Source organism: Macaca thibetana, chromosome 5 (genome assembly GCF_024542745.1).
Source record: "Macaca thibetana thibetana isolate TM-01 chromosome 5, ASM2454274v1, whole genome shotgun sequence".
Taxonomy (NCBI): domain Eukaryota; kingdom Metazoa; phylum Chordata; class Mammalia; order Primates; family Cercopithecidae; genus Macaca; species Macaca thibetana.
The window spans coordinates 129,524,571-129,538,868 of NC_065582.1; the positions used below are offsets into that span (position 1 = coordinate 129,524,571).

The following is a 14,298-nucleotide window of genomic DNA, read 5'->3' on the forward strand; positions in this document are numbered from 1 at the left end:
AATATTACAAAGTTACAGAATCATCTAGGGAAAGATTTGACAAATGATTGAGGTTAGGGAATGGAGAAAAGTAGCAATTTTGTATTTGTTTTTAAAGTTCAGAACAGTTCAGTAAAGTGGATATGAATCACTTATCTTTTTCTTTCCCAACCTCAGCAATGACTGTCAACCTTCTCCAATTGCCATGTCCCTTGCTCGACTTCCATGCCAGTTCTCCCCCACTTGACTCCTGTGTAAACTTACATCTACTTTTCGTTATCTCAGGGTATATTGTGTTGAAGACCAAGTTTTCCTGTGTACTTAACACCCGCACCTACCACTTGACTCTACCAGTTATGCCTCCTTAGGTTTTCAAGCTCTTCGCCTTGCTTCTCCTGCCTCTTTGTCAGCCCATAATTCAGTGTTTTAGTCCATTTGTGCTCTTATAATAGTACTACATATAGACTGGGTAACTTAAAAACAAATTTTCTCACAGTTGTGGAGGCTGTGAAGTTCAAGATCAAGGTGCTGACTAGTGAGGGATCTGGTTTCTGTTTCCAAAATGGCTCCTTGTTGCTGATCTTCTGGAGAGAGGTATGATCTGTCCTCCCATGGTGGGAGGGCAAAAAGCCTAATGCTACAAGGAAGCTAACAGCCTTAACTCCATTCATGAGGGAGGAGCCCTCATGGCTTGTTCATCTCTCAAATGCCCTACCATTACACTGGCCATTAAGTTTCAGCGTGTGAATTTTGGAGGGAACATACTTAAACGGTAGTATTCTACCCCTGGTCCCCAAAATGTATGTCCCCTCCCTACATACAAAATACATTCATTTATCTCAATGGCCCCCAAAGTCTTAACTCTTTTGAGTATCATCTGTAAAGTCTGGAATTTCATCTAGATATTACATAAATCAGATATGGGTAAGCTCAAACGTATACAAAATACATTCATTTATCTCAATGGCCCCCAAAGTCTTAACTCTTTTAAGTATCATCTGTAAAGTCTGGAATTTCATCTAGATATCACATAAATCAGATATGGGTAAGCTCAAATGTATGTTTCATCCTGAGGAAGATTCCAGCTATAAATCTGTGAAACAAAGTTATTACATGCTTCTAAAACACATTGGGAAATATCCAGGACAGATATTTCTATTCTAAAAGGGAGAAGTAGGTAAGAAAGGGTTTTAACAGGTCCCAAGTGAGTCTAAAACTCAACAGGATAAAATATCAACGGGACATAAAATCTTTTTTTTTTTCCTGAGGTCACAGTCATTCATTTATTTCACATGTATTCTCATTGCACTGGATGAGGAGAGAAAGGAGTCATGTACCAACATACACAGATTGTGCTATTTTTCAGTCTTTCTGATAGAATCAGGATCCAGATTCTAATTGTCTTCAGGATCTGGATTAGTAGAGATGGACCACTGAGGTGGGGGGCCTGGGGCTGCTGAGAGAAAGGCAGGATACATATATGGAACTGACCATGGTGGTTTCATGTTCCAGGGCTCCCATTTGGATACCTGAGGATTTTCTACGTAGATCACAAGTATCGGGGTCCATATCAGCTCCTGAAAGGCTATGGGAATGTCATAGGCCTTGGGCTGGTGCTCAGGAGGTGTGAGGTCAGCCACATCTGCACAGGGAGGACCTGAGAAGATGCTGATCTTCCATCTGTATCCCAGAATCTTGTGCAGGGCCTCTATAGGAGATTGGTCAGGGTGGTGGGAAAAGTTGTAAGTTATAGGGAAAGACACAAACCTTCTTGAGAGGCCAGGAGGTTTTGCAAAGCTTAGGGAGAGAATAAAATCTGAAGACAGCTAATTCTCTTACCCTGAGGCAGAGGGCCAGAAGTAGGTGCAAGTGAATGTAGGGAAGCTTATCTAGACAATTTACTTATGTTGTCTGGAAACCAACCTTTGGTCATCCATGTGCAGGACTGCTCCCTGCAAGTTGGGGATGAAAATGTTAACTATCCACAGGTTGTGTTGGCTCCAGGCCTTTGTCATTAAATCTGTACTAAATAAATACAAGCGCCTCCAGCTTATCCGCACTACTCTCTTAGGCCCCTCGTGCCAGCAGTCCCCTAGCCCACTCTTTCCCTGGATACTTGTGTCTGGGTACTCCTTTCCTCCATTGCTCAGCCAGAGTCTGCAGGACAGGCCCAGCAGGCCTCTCCATAAGGACATGGCAAGAGTTGGCACCTTAGCCTCTGGTTGGCCTCATGAATAGTGTAGTGTAAGTCCTGCAAGCTTATCAGCTTCTGGAGACATTTCTGCCATCTCTTCTTCATACCCCTCTGCTTGAAATGCCGGGTAACTGTTTTTGATATATACTTCATGCTCAAGAAATTCCCATTCTTGCAGGAAACTGGATTTCCTGGTCACTCCATGGTTTAATTAACTGAACTGAGGGTTTTTTTGGTCCCTGGGCTGCTTTTTTCTGCTTCATTTCTGGATGTTTCTGGTAGTTTCAGTCTGAAGTGTCACTTTCTCCATTTTTATTCCTGAGTTTTCTCCTGGGATTCTTCTCACTGCGCCTGCAGGGCTTGTTCCTGGGTTGGTGGAACACTGGCACTTACTCTGCTGTAATGGAACCTAGGAGAGTCAGGAGGAACTCAAGTGTGGAAATGTGTTTGCTTCTCTCTGCTTCTGGAGGTCTTTCAGGACATAAAATCCTAAACGTTTTTTATGGAATACCTTGATAACCCTCGTTGACTTTACCACTGTCTTTTTTTCTTTCTCTGACTCTTCTGATGTTGTGACTTCCAGATACACTGGATGTGGAGTGGGGACAATGGCTCCATGGCTTTTCTGGGTTCAGCCTATGCAGCAGCTCCCTGGTTAAAGTGAAGTGCTTGCAGGTCTCCCAGGCTGTAGTTGCATACTGAGCATACAGTTCTGGGGTCTCTGGGACTGCCTCACCCCCATGACTCCAGCAGATGCTCTCCTAGTTTAGGGTGTTCTGTTAATACCCTTGGAGATCCTCAAAGGTGGGACCACTGAAGAGAGTCCTCATGGCTCCACTAGACATTGTTCTCATGAGGACACTTGGTGGTGGTCCCACCTTCATGGTTTTTTGAGGCATCCTTGGAAATCTAGGTGGAGGTAGCTATGCCTCCACAGCTCCTGCACTCCATATAGTTAGCGTCACATGGACACTGCCAAATTTCACTGCCTGTGCTCTCCAGAGTGTAAGCCCAAGCTGCACCTGGGCCTGCTTGAGCCACAGCTGAAATGGTCAAGGAGCACTGCCCTGGAATACAGGGAGCAGACTTGACACAGCCTTGGAAAATGAGCTCTGAGGTCTCACAGGTCCTCTGAGTAACTCTCTTAACCATTCTGCCCTCAAGGCCCTGGTACCCTGGGGCCTGCGATGGGCATGTCATCACAAATCTCCATAATGCCTTCAGGGTCATTCTCCCATTTTCTTGACAAACAGTACCTGGTTTCTGTCTGCAGTAATCTCCTTATCAGACAATTGCTTGGCCCCACCCTTTTTTTCTCTCCTAACCATGCTCTAAATATTTCACATAGCCAGGATGAAACTTTCCAAATCTTTATATTCTGCTTTCTTTTAAATCATGAATTCCATCTTTCTATATTTCTCCATAAGCAGTTAAGAGAAGCCATGCAGCACCTTCAAGACTTTACTGCTTAGAGTTCTTCCATCAGATACTCTAGTTTGTCGCTCTGATTTCTGCCTTCCAGAAAGTCTTGGGACATGTACAAAATTCAGCCAACATCCTGGCTACATGATGTAACAAGGATGACCTTTCCCCCAGTTTCCAGTACTTTCTCATTTGAGACATCAAAATAGTCATCATTATCCATATTTCTACCAATATTCCACTCATAACCACTTGGATCTCCTCTGAGATGAAAGCTGTCTTTCCTGTGAGCTGCCACCAGAATCTCATCTTATTTCTCTGTTCATGGCAATGCAGGCTTTTTCCAGCACTCAAACTGTTTCAGCTGCTACCCATTACCCAGTTCCAAAGCTGTGTCTGTATTTTTGGGTGTTTGTTATAACATACTACTTGTCTGGTACCAATTTTAGACCATTCAGAATGCTATAACAATATCACAGACTGAGTAACTTATGAAGAACATAGGTAACCTATAAAGAGCAAACAGTGGTTTATGCCTGTAATCTTAGTACTTTGGGAGGCTGAGGTGGGAGAATTGCTTAAAATTGGGAGTTCAAGACCAGCCTGGGCAACAAAGACCCCAGTTCTACAAAAAAAAAAAAAAAAAAAATACCCAGGTGCAGTGGTATGTGCTACTTGGGAGGCTGAAGCAGGAGGATCGCTTGAGGCCGGGAGATAAAGGCCATGAACCATGATCACGCCACCACATTTCAGCCTGGGCAAAAAGCAAGTTGCTGTCTCATTTTTTTTCCTAGTTCTGGAGGCTGGGAAGTCAAAGATAGAGGCACCAGCAGATTTAGTATGTAGGCAGGAGGAAGGCAGTGTCTCTCCTTCCAACGTGGCACCTTTTTGCTGCAACTTCTGAAGGGGAAGGAATATTGTAGCCTCACATGGCAGAAGGTAGAGGGGAAGAGGGACTAGATAAGTAAAGCCTCCTTTAGAAGGGCCTTTATTCCATTCGTGAAGGAGGAGCCTTTGTGATCTAGTCACTTCTTAAAGTCCCCACCCCTTAGTATCACATTGGCCATGAAGTTTCAACATGTAAACTTTGGAAGAGACATACTCAAGCCATAGCAGTCTGTCTCCTGTCTTAGAAACACCACCCTTGATCTCATGCTGGCCCCTAGCCACTGCCCTTTTCCTCTTCTCTGACTCAAACCCTAAAGTGGTTTCTCTACTTCTCTACTTTTCTACTTCTCATCCTCTACTACCTGGCTCCACACCAAACTATGGACCTTCAATATGTCCAATCATAAATGAATGCATTCCATTCAGTAGTATTCAATAGTATTGGAAAAAGTGATTACCCCAACTCGTATAATGGTATTTGATGTATTAGTGTGTCTAGGCTGTAGTTTCCAGTCAATTTGCGTTGTTGTAAAAGTAATTTGTAGATGTGATTAAAGCCTATAATCAGTTGACTTTAAGTTAGGGAGATCATCCTGTACCATATGCTGGGCCTGGTTCAACTAGTTGGAAGGCCTTAAGAGCTGAGCAGAGGCTGCCCTATTGAAGAGATTCTGCCTGATGACAGCAAGTTAATTTGCAACTGAGTTCAAGTCTGCCCTTCCTGAAAGCCTACCCTATAGATTTCAAACTTGTCTAACCAGCCTTCAGAATTGCAAAGTAGCAACATTTGATAACCTATAGATGAAGTTACGTATATGCTACCTTAGAACCATTTAAACACAGTAAGTGTGATGGGATTTGGCTGAATGCTTGCAATGGCCTTGGAGAAAGTAGGGAAAGAAAAGGCTGAGCTTAAGCCTTCAAATTTGAAGCTTAATCTCTGTATAAATAACCTGAACTCTCATATTTGTCCTGAAATGACCCTTTATCTACTATAGCTGCAGGGTCAAGATTTCCAAAAGTCAAACCCAGAGTGTCACATCCAGTGAGTGACTGAATTCTGATGTGAATTGGATTCCCAGCTTCATGAGATGACTTCTGTATAAGTCAGAGCATTGATTGAGAAGAAATAGGATTCTGAATAGAGAAATTTGGGCAGATTCCAATGAAGCTGGGGATATCAAATTCCTAAATTCTGTGGATTTTACTTGGCTGGTAAAAACAGCCCTTCTACCTCTGCCTGAAGGCACTCTCCATTGCCTGCGAGTGTTGTGTTATAAGGTACCACTGATTCTCCTTAGGATATATTCCTGACATCTGTTTCCAGACTTAGTGAGGTGGTTAGCTCTCCATTGCCTGAGAGGGTTGCGTTATAAGGTACCACTGATTTTCCTTAGGATATATTCCTGACATCTGTTTCCAGACATAGTGAGGTGGTTAGCTCTCCACTGCCTGAGAGTGTTGTGTTATAAGGTACCACTGATTCTCCTTAGGATGTATTCCTGACATCTCTTTCCAGACTTAGTGGGGTGGTTAGCTCTCCATTGCCTGCGAGTGTTGCGTTATAAGGCACCACTGTTTCTCCTTAGGATATATTCCTGACAACTGTTTCCAGACTTAGGTGGTTAGCTCTCCATTGCCTGGTAGTGTTGCGTTATAAGGTACCACTGATTGTCCTTAGGATATATTCCTGACATCTGTTTCCAAACTTAGTGAGGTGGTTAGCTCTCCATTGCCTGTGAGTGTTGCGTTATAAAGTACCACTGATTCTCCTTAGGATATATTCCTGACATCTGTTTCCAGACTTAGTGAGGTGGTTAGCTCTACCATTGCCTGATAGTGTTGTGTAATAAGGTACCACTGATTCTCCATAGGATATATTCCTGACATCTGTTTCCAGACTTAGGTGGTTAGCTCTCCATTGTCTGAGAGTGTTGTGTTATAAGGTACCACTGATTCTCCTTAGGATATGTTCCTGACATCTGTTTCCAGACTTAGACTCTCACGTTCCAAAAGCTCCTAAAGAGTGAAGTGCAAAGTGTGACACATGAGGAGATGCACAGCCTCAAAATATCTGCATGACTTTCCCATATTTTTATACAGAAATACAGGGAATATGTAGGAATGAATCTTCAGGGAGGGATCATGATGAAAAGAATATAAAGTTGGATCAAGCTAAATTTATTGATGTGTCCATTAAGCATAGATTCTAGGTTTATTTTAGCTTTAGGGGCTATAAAGGATTCTGTCTGTTTAAAATGTGGACCCAAAGGTGGCCTACACTAAATGAAGTTGAAATGCTAGACCTGTGTGGATGTCCTCTAGAGAAAGTGTATCAGAAGGCTTAGGGAGGTAGGAATCCTATAATGGATTTGTCACATAAGACCCCTTTACCTACCCCAGGAGAGTCTAGAGGACCTGCTTTTTATTACTTTGAGAAATTTGAGTCTCCAGCACCCTTCTAAGAGCTTGGTTGTCATTCTCTGTAGGTCAGAAATTAAAGTGGGAACTGCTACCATGAAACTGCCATCCTTAAATAGAATAGGGATAATGGAATCCTAAGGTAGCAGAAGCTAAGTGGTAGTACTTAAACACCAGAGATGGGCCGAAATAATTAGTGTAAAACCAAACCAGTAATCAGAATAGAGTGACTCAGAGACCCATGCTATTCACTGATTGATCATGATGTCCCTAGAAAAGTAATAGATGGGAATCTAGTAAATTCTTGGACAGCATAAGTAAGAGTTCTAGTAAGTGGTCTAACATGAATCACCAAAAGTCACAGCCCCTCCATCAATTCCCAGACATCAACTAGTTCAGACCAAGAATCATTTGAAGCTGAGATTTGGTCTCTTTGAGGAATGATGTTGCTGTACTACTAAAAGTTCATACTGTTAATATTTTTTCAGCCTTCTCCAAAAGGACTTATCAGTATGACAATTCACTAGGGAAAGGAAGATAATCAGGCTTCTCAGGGATAACTAGACACTGGCTATGAACTTACAGTAACTCCCGTAAACCCAAAATATCACTGCAGTACAGAGGGTAGAGGCTTATGAAGGTTGGGTCATAGAATTTTAGCTAAGGGTCAATTCACAGTGTGGGTCAAGTGGGTCCCCAAACTCATCCTGTGGTTATTTCCCCAGTCTGGAATGTATATTTATAACAGACATACTCAGCAACTAATAGAATCTCCACGTGTGTTCCTTGACCTGTAGAATGAAGACTTTTTGGTAGCAAAGGCTACGTGGAAGTCATTAGTACTACCTCTACCTACAAAAACAGTGAACCAAAAGCAATACCATATTCTAGAGAACAGTGCCAATATCAAGGACTTGAAAGATGCAGGGATACTGCTTTTCGCCACATTCTTAACTTGCCTATTTGGCTTATGCAGAAGACAGATTTTGGAGAATGACAGTTTAGGATTGTCAAACTTAGTCAAGTGGTGACTCTAGTTACTGTTGAAGATGTGATTTGTTATTTGAGAAAATTAATATAACCTTTTAGTACCTGGTATGCAGCTGTTGATTTGGCAAATACATTTTCTATACCTGTTAGTAAAAACCATCAAAAGCAATTTGCTTTCAGCTGGCATGACAATATATTTTCATGATTCTACCTTAGGGTATCAACTCTATCCCTATGCCATAGTCCACAGATCTTGATTATATTTCCTTTCCGTAATATATGCTGATTACTCATATTAATGTTATGCTGATTGGGCCTTGTGATCAGGAAGTAGTAACTAATCTAGACATAGGATTCAGACATTTGCATGACACTAGAAAATGAATGCCACCGAAAATCAAAGGATGTTCACTTAAGTGAAATTTCCAAAGGCCCAGTCGTATGGGGCACGTTAGGTATGTCTAAGGCAAAAGTTTATTGCAAATGGCCCCTCCTACCGCCCAAAGAGGCACAAGACCTAATTGGCCTTCTTGGATCTTCGCAGAAACTTATCTTACTGAGGTATGCTACTCCAGCTCACTTACCAAGTGACTCAAAGCTATAAGCTTTGAATAGGTCCCAGAACACGAGAAGGCTCTGCTACCATTCAAGGTGCTTTGCCACTGGCCATATGGCTTAGTAGATCCTGTGGCGATCAAAGTATCAGTGGCAGATAGGGATGCTGTTTGAACTCTTGAGGAGACCTCCCATAGGTAAATCACAGATTCAGGATTTTAAGCAAGCCCTACTATTGCCTGTGGATAACTTATTTTTAGAAACAACTTTTAGCTTGCTACAGGCCCTTGTAGAGACTGAATGCTTAATCATGTGTCACCAAGATGTTGTGTGACCTGAGATGCCCATGAGGAACTGGGTAGTGTATGCCCCACAGTTACAAAGTTGGAGATGCACAGCAGCACTTCATTAATAAATGAAAGCAGTATATTTGAGATTGTGCTTGTGCAGACTTTGAAGACAATTTGCATGAGGAATTGATCCAAATGTTCAGAGCTCCTGCTCCTGTCCCTACATTACCTTCTCCCAGCTCATAACTATGGGCTCATGAAGATTTTTATATGAGCAGTTGACTATAGAAGAGAGAACTCCGGCTCAGTTTACAAATGACTCTCCATGATATGTAGGCATCACAAGTAGACAGCTGCAGCACTACAGCCCATTTCTGGGACATCCTTAAAGAATGCTGGTGAAGGAAAATCCTTTCTGCAGCCAGAACTTTGAACAGTAAACCTGATGGTTCATTTTGCCTGGAAGGGGAAATGGCCTGAGGTAAGAATCTGTAATAGTTCCTAAGCTGTGGCCAATGGTTTGGCTGAATGGTCAGGGGTGTAGAAGGAATATAAGTGTACAAGAAATGCAATTAGAAAACTGGAGACAATAAGGTCTGGAGGAGAGCTATGTGGACGAACCTCAAAGGTGGAATGGCCTTTTGAAGACTAAATTACAGCATCAGCTATTGGCAAAACCTTGCAGGTCTAAAGCAGAGGCTTCTAGGATTCTATGTAGTCTTTAAATCACTGTCCAATATAACTGTTTCTCCCATAACCAGGTTTCAAAGGTGTAAGAATCAAGGGGTGAAAATACAAATAACTTTACTATTAGCCCCTAGTGATCTACTAAATTGTTTTATTCCCAAGGAGTTTGGAACTAAGACCCCTAGACAGCAGAGCCTAAGGGAGGAATAACTCTACCAGGAGACAAAATAATGAATCTGTTAAAGTTGAGATGGCTGGCTGCCTCATACCTCTGATTCAAAAGTAAAGGAGTTGCTGTACTTGTTAGGGCAATTGTTCCTGACAACCAAGGGGAAATTGGACTGCTACACAAGAACGTAAGGGCTAATATGCCTGGAATACACAAGATCCCTTAGGGTGTCTCTTGGTACCACCATGTCTTGTGATCAGTCAAGTGAATACCATACCAACTCCATTCAGAAGGGATCGCTAATGGTCCAGACCTTTCAGGAGTGAAAGCTTGGGTTACGCAACACGGCAAAGAACCACAGTCAACTGAAGTGCTTACTGGAGGTAAAGGAAAGATGGAAGGGGGTGTTGGCAGAAGGTGGTTATAAATACTAGCTCTGACCATCTGACTAGTTGTAGAAACAAAGACACTGATAGTTACAAATATTTGTTAGGTATGTTTGTATATAAAGTAACTATTTTTGTCTCATCTCCTTCTTACAATCTAATATAAATGTTAATACTAGTTGACCTAGTATTTGTTATGGTAGTATTCAAGCTATCACATATTAAAGAAGAGTAAACTGTACCCAATTAAACTTGTACCCCCTTTTGGGGAAAGGGTTACTGTGTTTTCAGTTGTACATGGGACAGTTGTATTACGTTAGGCAGAATTTACTATTTGGAGATTAACTATGTCTTAATGTGAGGCCTATGGGTGCCAAGTTGATAAGGGTAGATTATAATGATTTTTTGATATGCCTACGTGGCAAGACTACTGTCCCCAGTACTAAAAACACTAATGTAGGTATTGCTTTAGAAGTATCATGTAATAAGATTAAACTCCATAATTAGTTGACTTGAAGTGTAAGGGATATTCTCCCGGATAAGTTTATGGGCCTGATCCAATCGTTTGAAAGGACTGAACAGAGCTGAGGCTTCCCTAATGAAGAAATTCTGCTGCAGTCAGAAGTTTCAGCAGCACCTGAGTTCCTGCCTGTTCCTCCTGAAAGGCTGCCCCATCTGTGCATTCTGTGCATAATGGACTTGCTTTGCCAGCTTCCACAATTGCATGAAACAAGTCCTTGCAATGAATCAGAACACGTGTTAATATGTATCTCTTGGTTCTGTTTCTCTGGTTAGGCCTTGCATGATACATCCTCTTAATATCTGATACCACTTCTAAGGTTCAAGAATGCCAAGAGCAGCAGTTCCAGCCTTGCAGAGGAGAATGAAAGTGACTTCTATAAGTCTGAGCCTTCAGTGTCAGCTGTCCCATGATTTATCCACCTTTGTCCTCTTCTGGTGATACCTGGAAGTTCACAGTGATGACAGCTAAAGAAACACCCCTCATGATTCTCAGGCAATTCTGCTGAGGTCTCATGGAAAAATAGGCATTATGCCAAGGGTACAACCAGATAAATCATACTTTCCTATTTTTCCATTATTTGGAGCTGCCTTCCTAGCTGAAAATAACTTTAGAATGTGAACATTCATGGCGGCCATCAGAATGTTTGTTGCTTTTTAAAAGTTTAGAGATAGAAAAGCAGTTTTTTGGTAGAAAGTCTTACATATTCCTCTTGAGGTTCAAAGTCCTTTTCTCACTACCCACCTCTCCATCCCACTTGCTTATTACAAGATTACTTAAAAAATAAGTAGAAGAACAAGATTTCATAAAAGTATTGATAACTTAGGTTTTTATGCAATTTCCTGTCTATACTTGATGTATCTTGGCCATTAATAAAGAACCACTCATTCCTAATGTATGCACAGTATTCTATAGTATGAATGAACTGGAACTTAGTGTTTGCCTTATGGATAGACATTTAGGGTTGTCTAGCTCCTTGGCAATTAAAAATGATACAATGAAGAAACATAACATACCCTTGCTTCTCTGTGCTTCTATTTCTGTAGGGTAGATTCTTAGGAAAAACCCCTTTGATACTGATGCTGGATAACATGTCCAAGAACAGAGGTAGCAAATCTAGCCTAAGATTGTCCTTCCATATTTTTTGCTATTATCCCTATGTACCTTTCAATTCATGCAGTCACTAAAGATGTGGCCATAGAAAATGCTACATGGATCTCCCTTCATAGAAAAACTTTTTATTCAGTTATTAGGAGCACAGATGATGGAAAGTCTCCAGCTGTCTTTCCGGATCCACTTGGACTTTCAAGCCAAGGTCATGGTCTTCATGGGCAGCTTCCAGCCAACGACTGAGTCTGGTAGTTATAATTAGAGACTATTTCTGCCAAAAATACATGACTCTGCTCATTTTTAACTGATGGAGACTTTGTCAGATCTGCCTGAGAACTGAAGTCTGTATGCCTAGTCCTCCTCCCCACTTTAGATCTGCACAGCCACCTGAAGGCTTGCCTCACTATGGTGGGTGGAATAATGCCCCCAAAATGTTCGTTCCAATCCCATGAACTTGCAAGTATTCCATACATGGTAAAAGGGACTGGCAGATGTGATTAAGTTGAAGACTTTCAGATTATTCTGGATTATCTGAGTGGGTCTGGCATCACAGGGGTCCTCGAAAAGGAGAGGAGATAGGATAATCAGTCAGAATGAGAGGAAGCAGAGGTTAGAATAATTCAAGGTCACAAACCAAGGGGTACAGGCAGCCCCTAGAAGCTGGAAAGTGAGTAGGTGGATTTTCCCCTAGAACTTTCAGGAGGAATGCAGGCTGCCACCAAGATCTTGACTTTTTTAGCTCAGTGAAACCTGTTTATTTCAGATGTCCAGAACCATAAGATGATAAACTGGTGTCTTAAGTCAGTAAGTGTGGTAACTTGCTATGGCAGCAAGAAGAAACTAATGCACTGGCTCGACCTTGTGTTCACCCTTTACTGTTCAGAGGCATTACCCCCAGGAAACCTCTCACTCCAAACCCTGTCTCTCAGCCTCTGCTTCTCAGAGAGCCTGACAAACTGGAAAGGATTGAACGTTACCAACTTCTGACCAACACCTTGCTGCAGCAAAATTCATGAGAGCCTGCCGATCATTGTCATGACTCAAGTTTAAGAGCTGCATTAAAATGGTGAAAGGAAAATCTTGGGAGAAGGATGTAGAACAATCACAAATGACAATCAGCTTCTCAGAAATATCTTGATTCTCAGAATCAACTTATCTAGCGGCTTCTAAAGCAGGGTATTGAGCCAGGAGGACAGGATTCACTTGTCAGCAGCCTCTGTGGCTGGTTTCAGAACCATGTGACCCCTCTATAATTGCTCACAATTGCAGTACCCTCATTTTGGGGCACTACTTCACTAAATTAGGCACAGCTTGGGAATTCCATGTAACAGGGGAGATATAGATGACAAAACATTCTATAAAGAGGCCAAACATATGTATACTATGTACCATGTATATAAGATCATTTACTCTTCATGGAAATCCAATGAAGTAGATGTCATCTCACCATATAGAAACAGGCCACCATCTCAATGTCATCACAGGTTGGAATAAACGGAGACTCGGATGGATGTGAAGTGCATGTAGAAGAAAGCAGTTAGTAGGATTAGCTCTACCTCTTACTGCTGCACTTGGTCCTGAGGCCATACATGGCTTTCATCTTTCTCTACTTCCTACTCAGGATTATCCTCACCCTTGCCTTAGTACTTTTCCTGGGCTAGAGAGCTTGCCTCGTGGCCCAGACCTTTATCTATGGGAAGTCTGAGTCCTTGACTCCTAGGAAAGGCCATAGCCCATGTGGATATACATGAGCCTAGCCCTGGTCTGCGGAGAAGAGCCAACGCTGGCCCTGAAACAAAATCATATTGCAACAGATAGAACTTCTGAGTGGTACTGGTGCCCCATGCTCACTGCATTCCTGCAGGCCTTGGTGGCACAGGCTTATTACTGGGAAGTGCTAGCGCTTACTAGGGACGAGTAAGCCACCTTGTAAGCTGAGGGTTTCAGGGGTCTGTAGAGCCAAGACTCTCAGGCATCCATCCAGATGTCCCCATCCCCCAGTTTTCCCCATCAAGGTCCTGACCTGAACATAACAGACATGAGCTGGCTGGGCACATTCATTTCCCACCGAAGCTCTGTTTTTCTCACTTCTCTGTGTTTAGCTGTGTTTACTCTTTTATTGTAGGAGATGAGTGCCTCTTGATAAGCCACCAAAGAGGCCCTCTGGTTCTTACACTTAAGGATTTTTAATTTTTGCTTTATAAATTTTTAAATTTATTTTTAATTGAAAATATGTTTATGGGTTACAGTGTGTTTTATACCTGTATACGCTGTACAGTGGCTAAATCAAGCTAATACATCTATTATCTCTCTTTTTGTGGTAAGGATATTTAAAATTAACAATTTTGAAATATACAATATATTAACTATAGTCACCATGCTGTGCAATAGATCTCTTGAACTTACTCTTCCTGACTAGCTGAAATTTCATACCTTTGACTAGCATGTATTCGCTAATCCCCACCTCAGCTCCTAGTAACCACCATTCTACTCTCTGCTTCTGAGTTCAACTTTTTAAGTTTCCACATATGAGATCACATGGTATTTGTCTTTCTGTGCCTGGCTTTTTTCACTTAGTGTCTTGCAGGTTCATCCACATTGTTGTATATAATACAATTTGCTTCTTTTTGTAAGGCTGAATAATATTGCATTGTGTATACTTACAACATTCTTTACCTGTTCATTCA

The 14,298-nt window shown here is 41.9% G+C and overlaps 1 long non-coding RNA gene and 1 pseudogene across 1 annotated transcript; one reads left to right on the forward strand and one right to left on the reverse strand.

Moving 5' to 3' along the window:
• Positions 1 to 1,373: 1,373 nt before the first annotated feature.
• On the reverse strand, positions 1,374 to 2,483 carry LOC126954439 (putative uncharacterized protein MSANTD5; annotated as a pseudogene).
• Positions 2,484 to 5,372: 2,889 nt separating this feature from the next.
• Positions 5,373 to 13,720, forward strand: LOC126954880 (uncharacterized). The gene is made up of 3 exons (XR_007725745.1): positions 5,373 to 5,820; positions 5,917 to 5,956; positions 6,145 to 13,720. It is a non-coding gene; the product is annotated as an uncharacterized LOC126954880 (long non-coding RNA).
• The last annotated feature ends 578 nt before the right edge of the window (positions 13,721 to 14,298 follow it).